This window comes from Limanda limanda, chromosome 8, assembly GCF_963576545.1.
Source record: "Limanda limanda chromosome 8, fLimLim1.1, whole genome shotgun sequence".
NCBI lineage: Eukaryota > Metazoa > Chordata > Actinopteri > Pleuronectiformes > Pleuronectidae > Limanda > Limanda limanda.
The window spans coordinates 17,968,095-17,987,707 of NC_083643.1; the positions used below are offsets into that span (position 1 = coordinate 17,968,095).

Consider the following 19,613-nt stretch of genomic DNA (forward strand, 5'->3'; position numbering starts at 1 on the left):
TTGAGAATTGTGCAGCGTGCAGCTCACAGAGCCTCCAACTCAGACAGGAATTGAGATGAGGATCCAGGCAGCGGGCAAAAAAAGTTTGTATACGAGTTCTACGGCCTTAGGATGTTGGAGAGCATCTACAAGCATTACGAGAAACACAACAAGTGAACAACACAGCACAAATCGAGCCTGCACACGCATAAAAACTGATCATAAGTCTACTTAACTCAACCAAAAGAAACTGCTTATTGATTTTCAGACATGAAAACTGGAAAATGTCCAGAAAATTGGGTCTGGACATTTTCTTGAGTTGCCTTACATATGAGCAACACAGCAGCAGATTGTTCGGGTCAGACGTGTTCACAATAACAGGGACATTTGGGTTTTCTGTGCAGGATGCAGGACATGACCTATAGATTTAACTCCGGAATTCACATGTTTTTGTTTCACAGCACATTGACACTGCCATTGGCCTTGATTGACAAAAGCTCTTGAATCGTGTTGTTTTTCTAAGTCGACATCTTAGCCTGGCAGTTTTTAAATGCATGACATCTCTCTTTCATCCTGACAGATTTATATTCTCTCTTTTCTTCATTTTCCATAACATGTTGGGAACGCAACATTTTCTGGACATTTTCCCGCTGTTTTCTCACACGGACTCACTCAGACGATTCCTGGACAACGTTAACAGTGGTGATGACAGAAAGAAAATCTGTAAAATGTCAGGAGATACTGAATAGGGAATTTGTGTTCTCACATGCAGCCTCTCGTAAAACTTTTCAAAAAAATGTCCAGAGTTCGGTTCATGTCTGAGAGAAGCACTAGTTTGTTTACAAAAAGTAGTGCAGTTATAGCATGCTAATACACCTTCAATACTTTGCGTTCAGTGGCATGCTGCACTAAAACATATGGTATCCTGTTTAATATTTTCCACAGGACACTGAATATAGAAATACGTGGCCACTGTTGTCCTATAAGTCAAACCAGCCACTTTAACATGTGTTTGGAACACATCTGTTAACCATTTCTAGGCCTCATTTCAGTTTGACTAAAATACCACAGAGCAGCGGCTTGTTCTGTATATTTGTGGAAATCAGATTCTGTAGCAAAGAACACTCATTAGCACAAAGTCTGTAGCTGGAACATTAGCTGTTATTTTGGAGGATGTGTTCTGTGCCCTCACCTTGACCCTGCTGCCCGATTCAGATTCATGAAGCTGTATAATGTGCTCAAAACAATGTGGTAAACGTCTCAATGCAGAAGATACAAAAGAAGTGAAAACAATCTTTGCACAGAGGGACTTGATGCAAGTTATTCTCAAAATTAAAATTAGTCGAGAGCCTTTGAGTTTGTTTTTCTGACTTTTGCTTTTGTTAATCTCGTCCTCGCTCCATGGGCACTTAACAATCGTCTGTACAAAACGGATATGCCAACGAAAATCAAAAGTACAACCTGGATTATTGTATTATTATATAATATGGCTAATTATATTTTAATTTCTAATAAAGAAAATGTAACTGAAGCAACTCTTGGATTTCTGCCAGGTAGTTACAACGTTGGTTCAGCCCAAACTCTGAGGCCCAGTGGGTCTGCTTCCAATCTGTGATGGATATCACTGCATACCTTTCTAACCACACCCGTACACACTAACGACTACATTCATACACCAACACCAGTCTGAAACTCAACACGATGAGCGCAAGTATGCGTAATGGACTTATTCCAGTACAAATACATATATTTATTTTTTGTATATGGGCTTATTTGAGACAAAGAAATGTTGTTTTCTAATATGTTGATATACTGAAAATCAAACACAGAACTGAAAAGGCTGGGTTGAATAAACAAATAAACTTATTTTATTCATGAGAACAAACATGTGGCTCATTCAGCACTAAGTTAAACAGAAAGATGTGCTTCTCAGTTTATATCTGGTGCTTTTTTTATTTACAATAGCCATATTAACTGGTTTCATAATACATCTCTGACAATCTCTGAAAACAATGTTGGACTAAGTGTGAAGGAAAAGAAAGGGGGAGAAACTATGAATTCACATATGAATCAAAGACACATTATTATTAGAGGTTCTTGACCACCTTCACTAGGACTTTGTAAGTTTCATTAACTACGGCATTTATTTAGTCTCAAACTTCACGCAAAAACCACAGATGCGCAGTATCAGAAGTCGGAGTCGTGAGCAAGTATTTCCGCTCCATGTGCACAACTGCGGGTCTACGAGCTCATCTTTTCCTACGTGCTCACGACTGCTGATGTTCCCTTCCTTCCACTGGTTACTTTGAACAGCCAAGTCCCCAGCCAATCTCTGCTCTTCTAAACTCCCTTTTCCTTCCTTTTTCTGCATTCATTGTAACCTTTAAGGTTCATATCACTGCAATCGACACAAAAAGCCTATGTTATGTAGTTCATGCATTATTTACTCGTGCTTAGGGCTTTAAATAAGTGCCGGCTCAATGTGCCTTATTTTTCTCTGACTCCGACATTTCTCTGCCATTTTTATGATGATTCTTACACTAAGAAGGAGGTTAGACGCTCAGAGATACAGTACTGTTACACTTACAGCTGAATAACACAAGAATCGAAATCACATCAAATCAAATATCTAATTCAAATTACATTTGACTGTTCAGAGAGCTTGAAATTACTCAGAAAATCATTTGTTGATCTTACACAGATGATTATGCACAGGCTAAAATAAGGTCAGTCAAATTTTCCCCTAATGAAAACAAATGTCACATTATGCAACGTAAATAAAAGGTGATTAGCATTAATGTGTTTTATTCCACCTACACGCTCAGGTAATGATGTGTGCAGCTGTAAGTACAGTCACATGGACAATAGCAGTACTCAACAGTCTGAAGGATGAGCAGACGTTTAACAGATCCGGTTTATCACAAGGTTTTCTTGATCTTTTAAACCCCTGCTGGGAGCACAGAACAAGTTTTATATAGCTAATTATGTCAATTTCAGAACTATTAATGTTCGAGGCACAATTTAAACCTAAGTAATGACTTTGTCCTTAATATGAGTTTAAATTCCAGTGAACTAAGAAGCAACCAAGGCAAGAAACTCTTTGAGAGCGAAAACCTTTTTTGACTTCAGCTCAGCGGTGATTGTGCTCCGTCGAAACGGAAAGCAGAACGCTGTTACAGAGAATGAAAGCCAAGACACAAATATTGCACAAGCTGCATAGAAAATCTGAATGCAACAGCTTGTATAACAGGGTTCTCCCATGCAGGGCCACGTTAGCCTCTTTCCTGGTGGATTTGGTAGGGGGCTGCACACGGGAGCAGCAGGGCAGGTGTCCCACTGGGTTACGAGAGCCAGAAGCTTTGCATCTGGATCATTTCCTCCACCCACAGGCCCTCTAGGACGGGGACCTCCTCGTAAAGCTCCACAAGTGCCAAAGAACCCCAAATCCCTCTAAATGCCTCATCTGTGTCCGCCTGTATGCTGTGGCTGTGGTGATAGCAGGTAACAAGCTGTGACAACCGCACAACATCACAAGGAGGGAGGAAGCAGTGAAAATGACTCACGCTTTTTTTGTTTCTCACACTATCAAGCAGGCTCGCACTAATGGCCACAGAGCCTGAAAATGTGTTTCTGCAGTAGGTGCAAAAACATGTTTTTTATCACTGGTGTTCCTCAGCAGAGCAGGGTGGGACAGATGGCAGGAGGATTACTGGAGCGGCGGAAGATGAAACCAGCATAAAGATGAATTCTCAGCTGTTTGAGTTCTGCCCTCCACCAAAAAAAAACAACAGGAAACACACCTTTCCACACTGGTTCACTCTAAACTTGTTACTGCCTGGACTAAGAGTTGAAAGATACTCGTTGAGGAGATATCCTGCTTCTGAGTGAGTCTCAAGAGAACGCCAGGAGGGACTGAAATGTGGAAAAAGGGGGTTGGACATTTTCCACGGTGCAATCTCGTGAAAATGTAGGAGTGCGCTTTAAGGAACATTCCTGCGAACGGCTGAGGGAGCTGCGAGCGGGGAGACGTCAGGAGAAATCATGCTTGGCTCAACACAAAAAGCACTCAGAGAAATGAGATTTAATCTGCTGAGCTTAGAGTGAAAAGCCAGATGTAAACAGTCAGTACCAGCTGTGAGAAAGTTAACTTCCACAGCCTCTGCTGCTGGGAGCTAGAATGCATAAAACATCCACACATCGCTGGTGACAGAAACTCTGCAAACACAGATATTTAAAGGCTAAAATAAAACTTTCACAAGGCGGGCAGTTGTGGGAATCTGTGGGGGGGGATAAGGTTATCCGGCCACGCTGAAACGCTCTCTCTCTCTCTCTGAGAACATGCTGCCTTCAGGCCTGAGCTGTGGGAAAGGGAGTTTATGCAATTACATCACATTGATTTATGGGAGACAGAGGAAAGATGGGGAGAGGATGGAAACTGAACTGCTTGGAGGCCGTCCAAGAATAGGTCCCCAAAGAAACACAAGTCAATAGGTTTACACCACAAAACATGATGGATCCGAGACAATTGTGCGGGGGGGGGGTGGATGTGGTCAGGCAGCACGGTGAGGTCAAACCTATCTAAAATGATTGGTTTTGATTTAAGACTCAAAAATAAAAAGAAGGACGGTCGCAATTGTAATGCAGACGGGTCTCGGCGAACCTGCTCATGGGGCTCATGCAGATAACAGGTTGAGAATATCAATGACGGCAGAGCTTACTTTAAATTTTGCTCAACTCCGGGAAAGTGATGACAAGTGTCTTCCTCCAGCAGATGCTCCAGATGCCATCTTGAGTATTAATTGGGGGCAGTGATGAAATTATGAGTAATGCGCCCGAGCGTGTGCTGCAGCGTTGGGGAGGGACAGCATACCTCCATCGGCCCACCGCAGCCTAACAGTTACAAACAAACAGCCCACTTAGTGCTCTCCACTTCTGTATCCGGACCATTGTACGGACCACCCGCTGCAGGGTGCTTAGAGCGAAACACATTAATGCTCTTCTTGAGTTTAAAGTACAAGTAAAAAACGATTAAAAAAAATTCCACTTGTCTTGAGCTGCTTTCAGACATGTACTGAAACCTGGATGATCTCCCAAAATTATCTGGAGGGGCTGTAGGTGACAACGCAAAGGTCTGAGTCACTTACATTATCTTGAACTTTTCCTGCCAGCTCAAAAGTAAAAACTCCGGAGAATGTCCGAGAATGTCCTCCAGATAATATGCTTCTACATGGGCTCCATGCGAGCAACAGTAGCATATTATCTGGAGGATTCAAAACGAGTGGGTGGACACTTTGATGACGTTTGTAAAGCCCCTTTTCCACTAGTCAAAAACCCACTAACACCCACTAACATCTGGTTTTTGTCTGCAATGGGAATGGATATGGTGGGCATTCACTCCCTGGTCACATGATTCTGTAGAAGATGATCGACAGAAATAGAAACTATACAGCAGAGTGATCGTGCTAATTCGGCAAGACTGCCAGGTGTGGGAGCTTCTTAGCTCAAGCAAATGAGCCCAAGATTTTCCCTTTGCTTTCTTCATATGTAAAAAAGGAAAAGTCTGGAGAACGTCCAGACAATTGGGTCTGTGAGGTTTTTTTTGGAGTTCATGTCTGGGAATTGCTTTGGAGACGAATGTACCTCAGACACATCAGTCCTGTGAGCGGCAACATAACTACTGAGTGTGACTGAAGTGCTGATCCTTTGTCGAGCTCACCAAAAAAGCTCTCATCTAATTCTTTATGGACCAATGTTGCAGGTTGTTAAAGGAAGTCGACACAAAACCCAGAATCTATTCAAGAGTTAAAGGAGTTTTGAGCGTTACAAAAAAATATGACTACAAATACGAACTGAATTTCAAATTGTGTACGAGCCTCGACAACAAAGGAAGAATGTAGCTCATTAATTTTCATGGTGCGATACCAAAGAGCGAAGATCTGAACAAAGCAGGAGGAGATTACAGCAGATATTCAGTATAATGAGCCGCAGAGTTACAGTAGGAGACATTAAATGGTTTTTTGTTTCTTAACTTCAAAAAACTCCGGCTGTCTGCAAATTCTCAAGCTTCTTGGAAACACAACAGTGCGTTGGCTCGGGCCAAAAGCAACAAGAATAAATATACACACACACACACAGCGGCAGCCAAATATTTAAAGAGGGGGGGGGGGTTGAAAGTTCACAGTACAGACTGGATTATCAGGGGTGGGTGAGCGGCTGAGGTGGAGGCCGGTTTACTCTAGATGTGGCAGATCTATTACCCAGAGATGTTTTGAGTTTGAAAAGGTTGGACATCTGCTCCCTATTACAGGAAGAAAAAAAACACAGCTTGTCCAATTCCAAACTGCCTGCAGAGATAAGCAGTAGTGGTTTTGGTAATTGCTCACATCATTGGCTTTCTCCTCCTCCAATGTTTCTTATGCATTCATTTTTATGTGGCGAGATCAAATGAGATCATGTCCGGTTACTGACAAAGAATAAAATCTTATTTAAGTATCAAAGACAGTCATCCAAAAGCTGTTTTATCTCCGTCAGATCCCGACTCGTTATTTGTCCAGTTTGGAGCCACCACTTGGATGAATGATGGATGTTTTTTTGCTGTTTTTACTCGATGGTTTGACAGATGAAGCCAAAATAACCTCGACACGTCCAGGGACTTTCAGAGAGATCCACAAAATTACTTTGGCTTCAGCGCTGGTTGTTCGAAGCGTTCTCCTGGGATCTGGCTCCTGCCAAGCGTTATCGGGAAAGATGATCTGGGCCCGGGGTTTTGTCCAGGGTGCAAACTCCTGGAGAAATGCCTGAGTTGTCTCTTTTTTCATCAAACACTCCAGTTTGGAGCATCACACTCAGGTGGTCAGCGTTGGGTTAGACGACTTTGCATAAACTGTCCTGTTGCGGGACGGTTAACAAATCAGTGGGAAGCCATCAAAGAAATAAAATCCCTCCGAGCGTCTGTTCTCTTTTTTTTAAACATTCAAATCATCGAACACTGCAGCCACACACTGGAAAACACCTGCTGGGTCTGCGCTATCTCTGAAAAACACATGCACAGGTGATCCCTGGATTCTACCGTCAGGAACGTTTGTACTGAAATACATTTTCATAAAAATATCTAACATCCTTTAAATGGTTGAACAGTGGCTCGCTCTCCGTGTGCAGTGGATTCTCCTTTTCCCCTAAGCTTCAAAGGGACGGAGATGCAGGGAGGTAAAGATTAGGGGGAAAATGAATCATGCTTCACGGTGTGTTTATCCTAATCACTATTAGCAAATATTTTTTGCAGTGAATAAAAAAAGCTCTTTAACTCAAAAAGAAGATATGTCTATTTCCATTATTCACTCCACAGAAAACCGTATTCCATGTGGGCGTTAATCCTTTATTAAATGCAGCACATTCCCTTCCACAGTAATGGAAGCTTGTGGCCACAACACGTCGCCTGGTATTGACCAACTGTTTGCCCAAAGGACAGAGGCCGAGTTTTAGTGCAGTGACCCATGAGTTGCTGTCTCGAGAAGCACGCTTTTAAAGTGGCAGTGGGCTAAAAATTTCATAGAGCGGCATCAAAAAATCATGAGACAGTGAGGCGCTCGGTCTTTGCCGGCTAATTGTTTTCCCCCGCCAGGACTCGGAGTAACCATCTACTACATGTACATTTGATGTGCTGTTAAAAGGCAATTATTTAGTCGGACATGCAGAGGCCGTTTCCGACAAGTAAATTCATCATTAAACCATCAAGCGTCGCTGAAATCTTCACAGAACCTGGGCTGGAGTGCTGAAGGATGTTAGGGCGCTTGAATGACCTAAAACGGTTTTATTGCAGCGCTGCAGCCACAGTCCAGCACCCTTTAGTGCTTCAGGTTCCAACCACATCATGACCCATTACGGCGTGAGTGGGGGAAATAAACAGGACGACAACAGGAGAAACACCAGCAAAAAGCACACCGGAGGACTTTAAATACCTCAGGTGAGATAAATAAACTCAGCCTGTACTACAGCTACAACCGTACTGATACGTTTACTACGTCTACTAACAGCCACTAAAAGCTGAGAAAATTGAAAACGCTGCCGTCCCAATTTCAGTTTGAAAAATGAGTCATTTGGAAACGACGACGTAGACGCTCTCAGGTTGTTGCTGATTGGGTCTTTTCAGTCACGATGGAGCCTTTGCTGATTCGTCAGGCTCTGTTAGGATTTCAATATTTTGAACTATAGTCTGTGCTGACAGAATTCTTAACAATAAAGATATGAGTAGTTTCAGCTAGATATTAGGCTTCATACAAATGATTTAATAATAACCTTTTCCTTCCTAATGTTTAATCTACAAATTAGAAATGTGTGTGCGTCACAACGATGGTCAGTCTCACAGCTGTCTTGATAGGAGAGTCTAGAGAGAGTTTGTTATGGTTAATTTGGTGCAGCCAAGATGGCATACTTTGATTGACCAAACTGAGTTCGGCTCATCTTCTCTTAAAGGATAAACGAACACGCTTAACAGCTCCTATCACGTGACCCTCTTCTGGAATAAAATAATAGTTGAATGCAGTTGAGTTCTGCATTTTACTATATTTACATATTTAGCAAACAAGGTGTGTTTTGAGCAATTTGCGAGAATTCCTGTGTTACTCGCATGCTTTCCTGTTTATACCAGCACGTGCATGTCCATTGTATGTAAGTGGTCACGTGACATATGTTTTCAGGCCTGCATTTTAAAACTAAAACAAACCATATGCTACTGCTGTATAATATCTAAAGATTTTTAGCCATCACCAGCATCCGTCTCGGAGGCTTGTGATCCTGGCAGGAGAGAGATCATTAGCCCGGCCCTTCCCCCAAGTTTCCCCAGGTAGAGGCTGGAACCCGCTGTGGATTTTTTTTTTTTTTCTTTTTAATCAAACACTGATCTGTCCCCCTGATGCTGTGGAGGCTGACAAGGAGCGTGTGTCGAACGGATGTGTGGAGAATCCAGCCCTGTGGGAGGGATGCTAACGGTTTGTTGTTATCCCACAGGAGCAGCAGGGAGCAGAGCTGTGGACAAGGTGTGTGGGCTTCAAAAGACGGCAAACAGCAGCCGGTCGAGCGATAAAGAAAAAGTCTACAGCTTTGTAAAAAGTACTCACCTTCATACTGGCTGTGTATGTTTTAAATACGTATGCGCATGACAAGACAGGAAGAAGAAGAATCACATTAGCCCAGTTGCGTCTACTACAACATTCTCTTCTAAGTTGAAATAAAGAAATCTCTGCTTAGTTAAGGGTTTTCTGTGCCATGTTTACGAGTCGACTAAAAATGTTTAGCCTACATTCCAGCAGATACGAGATTCATATACAGTAAATATGAAACAACCCAATTCCCTGTTGCCAGCAGCACCCAGGCTGCAGGGTGTGTGTGGGAGGGCTGTACGCGTACATGTGTGTTTGTGGTTTGTATGGTTATCACCGACTGCAGACAGCAGATTGGGACGCAAACCCAAATCACGCTAAAAATAAATCTCTTAGAGATACCCTGTAATTCAACCACGCTGGCGAGGCCGGGACAGGAGACGAGACGACGTCATATTAACCAACCAACAGCCGTCCCTGTGTCCGTCAGTCTGATGGAACCGCACCACCGACTCATCACCATCGTCTAAATGTGAGTTAATGAGCAAACATTTATTTAATTTGTTTAAAATTAATTATATATTATAAGAGGCTAATTATCTGGGTCATCATTAACAACCTACTGTCCGTTTACTATACAGTCATTCGTGCCCTCATAATTACCAAATCAATTTGTGGTGAGGGCGACTGTTTGTTTATCCCACTAACAATTATTACATCGCATTACATTGCGTTGCCCATCGTCGGTGATTAAAAATAAACAGGATATTTATGGGGGCTCGGATCCCCCTTGGGCAGAGGAAATAAAAACTGCAGAGCTAAGTATGGAGTAAAATAGGGCACATTATAAAAAAAGGCCCAGATGACTAATGAGGGTTTTCTTGTAAAGCTGCGTTCTCTTATTCCACAAACTTGGATGGAAAGAGCAGGAGCAGCAAAGGAGAAGAACCTGGGTAGGAGAGTAGGAGAAGAGGGGTGGAGCAGAGGAGAGCTGGGACACAGTTGTGGTTGGGGCAAGTGAAAAAGAGGAAGACCAGAAGCATGGGAGAGTCCCAGTCTATCAGGAAAAAGCTTGAGTCAGGAGGATGGAGGAGAATTAGGCCCAATGAGTCACAGGGAGAGGCTGTAAAAACAGATATGGGCTGAGCCGGTTCCCAGTACCATCCCCGAAAAACAGCCAAAGAACAACGGACCAGTGGAATGGTTTTATACTCCTGAAGTTTTTCTCCTGATCAATTTAGCCTGTTTAGATGAATACTTCTGCAAAAGTCAAACAATAGTCAAATAAATTGACTCATGTTATCTTATTGGAGATTTTATCATGTAAATTGGACGACAAGTAACAACCAACTGCAGATTAGAGATGTCAATCTGGGTTTTAGGTAATTGAGTCTTAGGTCACTTTCACATCTACCTTGTTTGGTCCAGACCTTCAGACACTTCAGCTTAATCTGAACCAAATTAACATTTGTGAAATGTGCCTTGGAACACGATCCCAGACCAATGGATCAAAATTTACTGCGATGAAAAGGGGTGGTCTGAGCACGTATCCAACTGAACCATGATTTGGTTTAATTACAGCTTAAAAACACTAATTGGGATAAAGCAGACTTTTAGACCAATTGCAGGAAGTTGAGACAGCATTAAACAATAAAAGAAGAACAGGAAGCAGAAGCTGTACTGGTCTCTGACATTTGAACGACAGGGATGCTGATTTGGAGAATCCAGACTGGTGTTGAGTACTGCGCCTGAAGTTCATGATGCTGGCAGTGATACCAAAGTGATTATATAGTCGCTATGAAGTTAATTAAATTAACCAGTTCATTAATTTTCTCCCCTCAAATGAAAAGACTACTACCCCCAATTCGACAACACAACTACATCACTGGCCCGCCCCTCTATAAACCAATCAACCTTAAATATAGCTATGTAGATGCAGTCCACGTACGTGATGATGACAGGATGTACTTTTGTCATACAAAGGTCTTCAGCTCGCTCCATTAATTACAAGACAAAAACTAACAGGTTCTAACAAAAATAATGAAACAAAGACATGAACCTTGGCTCAGACTTTCAGATGAGTCATAGTTTCAGAGCACTGACTATAAAATATAAAGTCGTTTAGAAAATTCCAACAATCTGGATCAATTGTTCTGTTATATGTTTATGTAAAAATGGTGGAGAACAGCTTGTATGCTAACCAGGCAGGCATCTAGACTGAATAATAATTAATAATGACGACTGATTATATTATTAATCTGACAGTTATTTCCTCAATTTAACATTTAAACACTGTTTCCTGAAACTCAAGATGATGGTCCAAAACCAGAAGAGATTAAAAAGCAGCAAATCCTCACGAGCGAGAAGCTAAATCTACGGTAGTTGAGATTGACATTTTACTGAGGAACAAATTAGTTGATTAATCAAATAGAGTTAAAGATTCATTTTCTGACTCATCAGCTTTGATATAAACGCGTCTCAGACCTCGACAATATGTGGTACGGCAGCGTGAATCAGAAAAAATGGTGATAAACGTTCAAAGCTGGACCTGAAGTGGACACATCGATATCATTCTCAGAATCTGACACCGTGCCAGCTGTCTCATGTGCAGACACATACAGTTTACCAGCTCTAACATGGACACAAACCACAGTGTGTACTCTGACAGTACAGACAATTGTGTTACTCTTCATCCACCCGACATCCTCCCCTTACATTGAGCAAACAATCCTCTGCTTGTGTTGATGAAGTCTTAATCAGAATGTGTGACAGGAACTATTTAGTCATTTGCTAAGCAATAAAAAAAATCTAAATGCAGTAAGTGAGTCTCACATGACGTCTTTATGTATATAATGTTAAAATATTTCCCAAATATTAGTGACAGTAAAAAGCTCCAGTGTTTGGCGGCGATGGTGGAAAACAATAACACATCCACAAAATGAGCGCTTCCTCCCTGGTGCTGCTTGATTAGCACCCAGCTTCTTCCTGCCCAGTGCGCCAACAACACTGGAGCTCATGTGAGTCACCCCAGCACTATTGTGTGAATTTAACCAAAGAACTGCTTGTTCATCCGGCAAACAAACGCCTCTTCTACTACTGCATGATGCCATTTTATTTTCTGCGATATTCTCTTTACGGAAGGAAAGCGCTTGAACTTCAGCAGCACTCGTTGGATCAGAGTTGTGTTCCGGTTTCTCTGAAGTCAGGCAGGTAATCTCCCCACACATTAGCCCTGTGTCACACACCTATCAGGCCCCGTCTCCTGGCCGGCCTAAGCCTCTATCTGAGCTGTGACTACATCTGGGGATAAAAAGAGCACAAGGTGATGAAGAAACCTGCTGCAAAGGCGCGGGGATTTGCCGAGTGTGCTTGCTCTGAGTAACGACCAGCGGGTCCTCAACAGCAGCCTTTAATGGACACCTGAGTGACATGGTTTATTAGTTTGTGAAAAGCATTATGCAGAGGAAGTGATGGCTGAAGGGGGATTTCGAGATAGATGCGATTTAAACACCCCAGACAGGTCTGAGCGCACGTTCAGCTAAGTGCCTTCCAAGCTGCCAGCCTATGTGGAGAGCCCGCTATCTGCCGAGTCCAGCTTGTCAAATACATACCTTTTACCTCATTACCTGATCAGCACTGCCGTTATGGAGGGAAATGGGGTGAATGCAAGATAACCGAAAGGAATTCTTGGGTTGAGCACAAACAGCCAGCCTGCTTCCTCTTGATAAAAAGGAAGCATCAGCACGCTGAGGCCCCTCAGCTTCCTGCTCTGGGGCCGCCAGCAGCCCCTCACTGAGGTCACTCTCTGCTTCCTGGCCCATACTGAGGCACTCAGGGGACAAAGAAATGCAGAAATGTGCATATTACCGGATCGTGCATCATTTTCTCCCGTGTTCATGCAGGAAAGTGACTTTATACTTCATAAAATGGATCTATCTGAGTCACAAAATAATGTCTTATGACTTATGTTTTTATTTTTTATGTCTGAGGTAACACTTTATTTTAACACCCACACTTCACATTTATAAGTAGTATATAAACAGGTAATACAGTTTGTAACTCACAAAGAGACAGCTGTCAACGTTTATAAGGTGCTTTAAAATGTTAATGGTTGCAGATATCAACAACTAAGGATCATAAGTGGAGGCTGATAAAATTACAATATAGTATTAATACGCCTTCATGTTATCACTGATGAAAACACTGAGTGGTTGTATACAATAAAAACATGTATTGTAATATATGTTACAATTATGTTATATTAATCATATTACTTATATAACCCCCCTGATAACCTCATCCTTTCAGGGCTCATGAAACCACCGCAGAGGAGGATCCTCAAAGAGGCTCCACTCACACCTCAAACAAATGAAAATGAGATGGAAATATGACATTGGTTTGTTTTGTGCATTCATTGGAGAAAGGTTACACTCCACACCCATTTGATATGTGTGTCTCCTAAATCTCTTCAACGGAGCAGAAGATAAGTGGAAATCAATTGAGTGAATGAAGGCTACATATACGCCATGATTGATTTGTTGACTTTCAACTGCGTTTTGTCACAATTTGCTTTAATCAATACACCAACGTTTCCACATCCTCAGCGTGAAAAGAAGTTTCCAATATTTTGATGGCAAAGACCCAAAATATATTTGTATTTTATTAGGAAGCCAGAGGGTTTTATGATTGCGTGTAACCTTTTAACAATACATTAAGGCCACTTTCACATTCATCCAGAGTGTCAGATTTTTCCGTTTAGTCCAAACCAAAGTGTGAATAGTGCCTCCCACCACGGTGCAGACCAACAGATCAAAATTGTATCCGACCATAAGAGGAAACTAGAAGAGGAAACAGAGGTTTGCTTGTACAGTAGTCTCTGCCTCCGACAATATACTTTTTCAACAACAAGAATGTTCATTTTGCTGGAAGTGATCCCATTATGATATTACTGTGGCATTGGAATTAAACATGTGAACTGGTTCTTTCATTATCTCCAAAAAGGTATTTGAATACAACAGCCGAAAAAACCAAGTCAGATATAGGCAGACGCAGCCCACGCAGCTGCTGATGACAGCAGGTAAATATATATATCGTACAAAACACTAGTGCGCTCCCTAAACGTGAAACGAAAGCTAACCGTAATGTAAACACCGTAACATAGACATGAACCATGTTCTAAAAATCCTGCAGGCACCAAACTAGGCTGCTTTATAGTGTGGCAGAGTTTTGATATGAAATGACCTTTAGCTAAAAAACGGTGTGCAGCAGACATCAGATAACACTGTTTGGACATCCAGTACCGACTAAACGTAGCGCACACAAATTGAACAACATACACCTTCAAGCCTTTTAAACCACTGATGAAAAAAATGCACCTATCCGAGAGTAAATTATTTCTGCCAGCTGAAAAGCAAATTTCATTTTCTCATGTCTCCCGACAACAAAGATGCTGAACCCATTACTGGCTGAGGCCTCCGCATCACACACATTAAATGAAGGGTCCTCTAGCAATCGAAAAAAGCAATTTTCTCATTGAGCCAATAGATACTCCATTTAGTTCCGGGCTCTCTACGGACCGCTGCTGCCGTACTGGGGCTGATACAGGAGGAAAGCGAGTGTAGACTGATGACCCAGCCTCGTCCGCTCTCTGCCTCGCTGCTCCGAACCCATCGATACAGATACAGGCGCTGGATGGTGGCGGCGATAGAGATGGTGGTGGACGAGAGGGTTAGGTAAGATCACACAGAGATGGTTAAAGAAGGAGGAGGAGGGTGTGTGTTGAGGTGAGGCGGGATGAATCGAAAGATGAAAAACCAGGGGCTTTGATCAAAAATGGGTCAAAAAAGCAAGAAAAGAGGGGAGAGAGGAGCGACAGGTTTCAGAGACATCCGACCATGTGGAACCGCAGATTGATTAATTTCAGCTCTTTAATGAGCCGCGTTTTGTTAGCCCAGGCGGCTGCAAGTCAGTCACCCTGCTCCTCTCAGCAGGAGCTGCCATACACTGCAATTCACACTCGTCTATCCCTGCCAAGAACCGAGAGGAGGAACACACACACAGACTTGTTCACGTCTTTCTATAGCTGTGAGGACAACTCGTTGAATACATTGCCTTGCCCCTTAACCATCACAACTAAAGCTACATCCATAAAGTTTGAGAACGATCTGTCTGTCCGCAAGCGTTTTTGGCTCTGTATCAGTTTTAATCCCTGTCCAAACAAACATGCCTGAATGCATTTCACGCGTTCACTCACGTGGGCTGTGCGTGTGTGTTCCGGTGAATAAAAGCTTGTTTCCTAAGCATGTTAGCAGTGGTGTCTTTGCAAAATGTAGAATTTAACTGCAAATCAGTGCTAGCAGAGACAACAGGGTCTACACTGTATGTCTTAACAAGGGGCTTCAAGAATCAGCGAAGGTTACGTTATGACAAAAAAGTGAATCAGCCAATCAGCATGCTTGAAGGCCATTGATTCCAAATATCTGTTTTTGTCCGTCCAGACTGAAACACACAGCTCCACAGTTTTCCAACTAAACCAGGGCCAGCAGCGTTTTTAAACTTCTCCATCTGACTGGCTTCAGTAGTGTGGATGCCAGGCATATCAGGAGCAGAGTTGATGACTTTTCAAACAACACCAAAGCAGTACGGATGTTAATCGAATGCCTAACCCTAATCTAACCCAAATTCTTTCCATAAATAAAAGTTTAAAGCCTCACACAGCCCTTTGAAGTTGTGAGAACCAGTCAGAATGTCCTCACAACTGAAGAAAGACAAGTACACACACACATCTTCTCTCTCTATCCCACACTTCTCCTCCTATTCATGTGTTTTGCTGTTCCTTCCTTCGCTGGCAAGGAGAATGTGTGATTAAGAGCAACACATTATCAGAGGCACTATTACAATGAATGCACTGATCACCGGTGGCAAGTCTCACACCAGGTGTTCTGCGTCCGTAGGTGGAATAAATACCACGTTGGCTCCGTGCAGATTTGAATCCACTTAAAACCAGCTCCCTCCTAATTATCGCCCACAAATGCATCGTAGCTGACCTTTGATCTGTGTATAAATTACACTGTTGGTTTGCAAACCCTGTTGTTTGCATTTTGTGTTCGTATCCTGCGGACATCGCTTCTGTATCTGAGCAACTACACTATTTCCCAGTGCTCATGTGAATCAAGCCGAGGAGAGAAGGGCTCCGGGCAGAGTTTAGTCATTCGTGTTGGCAGCTGCTCCAGAGCATCAATACTACTGTTTCTTTTCTCTTTTTTTTTTTACTTTTCTTTTTTTTGACAAGCAAAATGTTCACCCACAACAGGGTGAACAAGCACGCCTCTGTTTTCAGTTTGTGTGCCTCTCTCTCTCCACATATCTCCCAATCGTTTAGTTTAAGGAGAAAATAGAGAAAGGGTGGAACAAACACACACACACCACACACACACAGAGCAAGAGAGAAATAAGTGTTTAAATGATGCAGCAGTATAGTAGTAGGTGAGGTCATTAATCATGATCTGCTGATTTGTCAGTCTGACCGAGCTGCTGGGGCGTGATATGATTCTTTTCTCCTCTTCCTTTTTCTCTGACAGGCTGCAGCAGCCTCAGGGAGATGGAGAGCCAGAGTGAGAGGTTGTGACTTTAACTCGGAGCAAGCAGCCCCAGCACTGCACGCTCACCTGGACACCGGTGTGTTAATGGGTCCCTTGGAGCCAGTGTCCTTGGGCAAAATCTGATTATAACCTGATTTCCAGCTGTTGCTGCAAGCACACACATTTATTTCTATCCGAGTGGCAGCTTAACTTTTGGTTTTACTCCGAATCTGCACGGGTTTTTAGCTGTTGAACTCCAGGAAAACTTTTCACTGATCAAATCAAATCTAAATTTGCTTGGACGCTTGCAGAGTCACATGCTGAGCTCTATGCAGGGAGCTGCTTGGCTGCGTGCGGCCTCCGTCTCCAGTATTGAGTTTGTTCCTCTCCGGAGCTCTTGAATGTGTCACGTTTGCTCCAGTGGAAATCAGACAGGAGGATTATGGGTGCGCTGGTTTTTGGATGATGCACGCCTCTGATTAATGCAGACTGACAGTGCATTTGTGCCCTACAGCAAAGGTAGCACCGTCAGAGACATCCATCTTGTGACCACACACACACACACACACACACACACACACACACACACACACACACACACACACACACACACACACACACACACACACACACACACACACACACACACACACACACACACACACACACACACACACACACACACACACACACACACACACACACACACACACACACACACACACACACACACACACACACACACACACACACACACACACACACACACACACACACACACACACACACACACACACACACACACACACACACAGCCTCCTCCTCCGGGCTGGGGCTGGAGCCCGTGGGAAGGATGCCAGCTTGGAGACTGACACACATCGGCCCGGCTGTCAGGTTTCTCATATCATAACCTACGATTACATTACAACCATCTACTCTCACAATGTATATTTTCTGTTCACACTGTATTATATTATTTCTACTCTAATTTAAATTTGTATATTTTCCTTGCATTTATAATGCATGGTTACTTCTTATCACTTTTACTGATATCTTCTTTTTGACTGTCTGCCTTGCTGCTGTGATACAGACTAATAAAGCATTATCTTATCTTATCTTTTATTTTATTATTTCATCTTATCTTATCTTAAACCACTGTATGTGCGCAAGTTTTCTCCAACCCTTAAGGGGGGAAATAAAGACCTGACCTGAGGTTAACTCACGTCTACATGGTGCAAAAGCCAGACAAATGACTTCTAACAATAAGACTCATTATATCATATTGCACAAATACATTATTTGTTCTCTCTTTCATGATGTCTGGTGCTGGACTGAGAAGAAAATGTGACTTGCAGCAACAAAGTGAGCTGAGAATCAACAACATCGTCCATGAGACATGATATTGAGCTTGTCAGCTTTCTCATAACTTGCTTTTGCATTCAAACATATAAGTTGTCACAATGTATATGAACTATTTACACTGTACATATTATTTCTCTTCAATTCATATATTTACGTTTTCCTTAAAATTTATATAGCATGGATACTTATCATTACTTTACTGATGTGTCTTTTTTCACTGTTCCTTATCCATTGTGGGAATATTAAAGGATTATTTAATCGTATCTGATCTTAAACCAAATTTACAATCACGAGTGAATTTATATGTGCATGCGTCTTTTTCAACCCTTAAGGGGGAATAAAGACTTGACCTGATGTAAACTCAAGTCTTCATTGTGCAAAAGCTATACCCATTACTTAAAACAATAAGACTCGTCATGTGATATCGCACAAATACACTAGTTACTTTCTCTTCCGTGGTGTAAAGGAGGTTTCTGGGGCTGGGAATGAGGAGAAAATGAAACTTGCAGGGGAAACAAAGTGAGCTGTATCAACAGCATCGCGCAGAAAACACGAGATGGAGCTCGATCAACGAGGCCGATCGGAAAACAACGGAGTGGGTTTTCAAAGTGTCTGTCTCTCATTTCAACAGTGAACTTTTCTCCTGTTTCTTACCTCAGAGCTCAGCTCCGTGCAGAGACCTCCGGCTGTGACGAGCTGTTGACTTGAGCCTGTGTGAGGAACCCGGGGATCTGTTACTCAGGAGCAAGTATTCAGAGAATAAAGAGCCTCTCCGGAGCAGATCGCAGCAGATCGGGTCTGACGGTGGGTCCTCGGAGGTGAATTGTGCCCTGCAGCGTCCCACCAGTAAAATCCAGCGCTGGGAAGCTGTGCGATCCCAGTTTGCACAGACACGCAGTGAGGAGAGCAGGCTGGGATTCAAACACTTGGAGATGTGAACTCACTGAGCGGAGATCTGCTGCTGAGGGCGGAGACATGGGCAGACACGCCCCCGCACCCCCCTCTCTATTGTCAAATAAATATATTCTATAGTCTGAAAACAACAACCCACACAACAGCTGACCAGCTCATCTCAATTCCGAGCCTCTGACTGATTTGTCCATTGATTGATTTAACATATTCTCTGAAAGACACTGTCTGCTATCTTTGTGCATGGGCATTTAGCATTTTTGGCTTTTTCTCTATTTGCCACCATTAAAAATCAATGGCACCAATATTATCCGTGATGTTAATATAATATATATATGAAGTCACACACACACACACTCACAAAAGTGCACAACTATGCCGGTTTGCTTATAAAACCATATTCAATTTCACCAGATCCGTTTTTTTATTTAAATCTGCACCAAATTTCAAACACACATAAATATCAGGATCTTAAGCATTTTTTCAAGAATTTTTCATAAAAATCCAATGAAAGTGTGGATTGGGGTTCGTCCCCTGACCAAAATGTAATGGTTATGGTTATCCATCCAGTAGTTTTTGTATAATCTTGCTAACTAAGAAACAAATGGAAAAATCAAGACAAAAACCTACTTGAGTGAAGTAACAACAATAAATCACAAACTCAGTGCAGCACAATTGATTTGTT

The 19,613-nt window shown here is 42.5% G+C and overlaps 1 protein-coding gene across 1 annotated transcript in view; it reads right to left on the reverse strand.

Moving 5' to 3' along the window:
* tspan18b (tetraspanin 18b) overlaps positions 1-18,926 on the reverse strand; it is a 38,803-nt gene extending 19,877 nt beyond the window's left edge. The window contains exon 1 of the mRNA XM_061076691.1: positions 18,674-18,926. The gene's annotated coding sequence lies outside the window, so the exon portion shown is untranslated. The remainder of the gene's footprint in view (positions 1-18,673) is intronic.
* Positions 18,927-19,613: the final 687 nt, after the last annotated feature.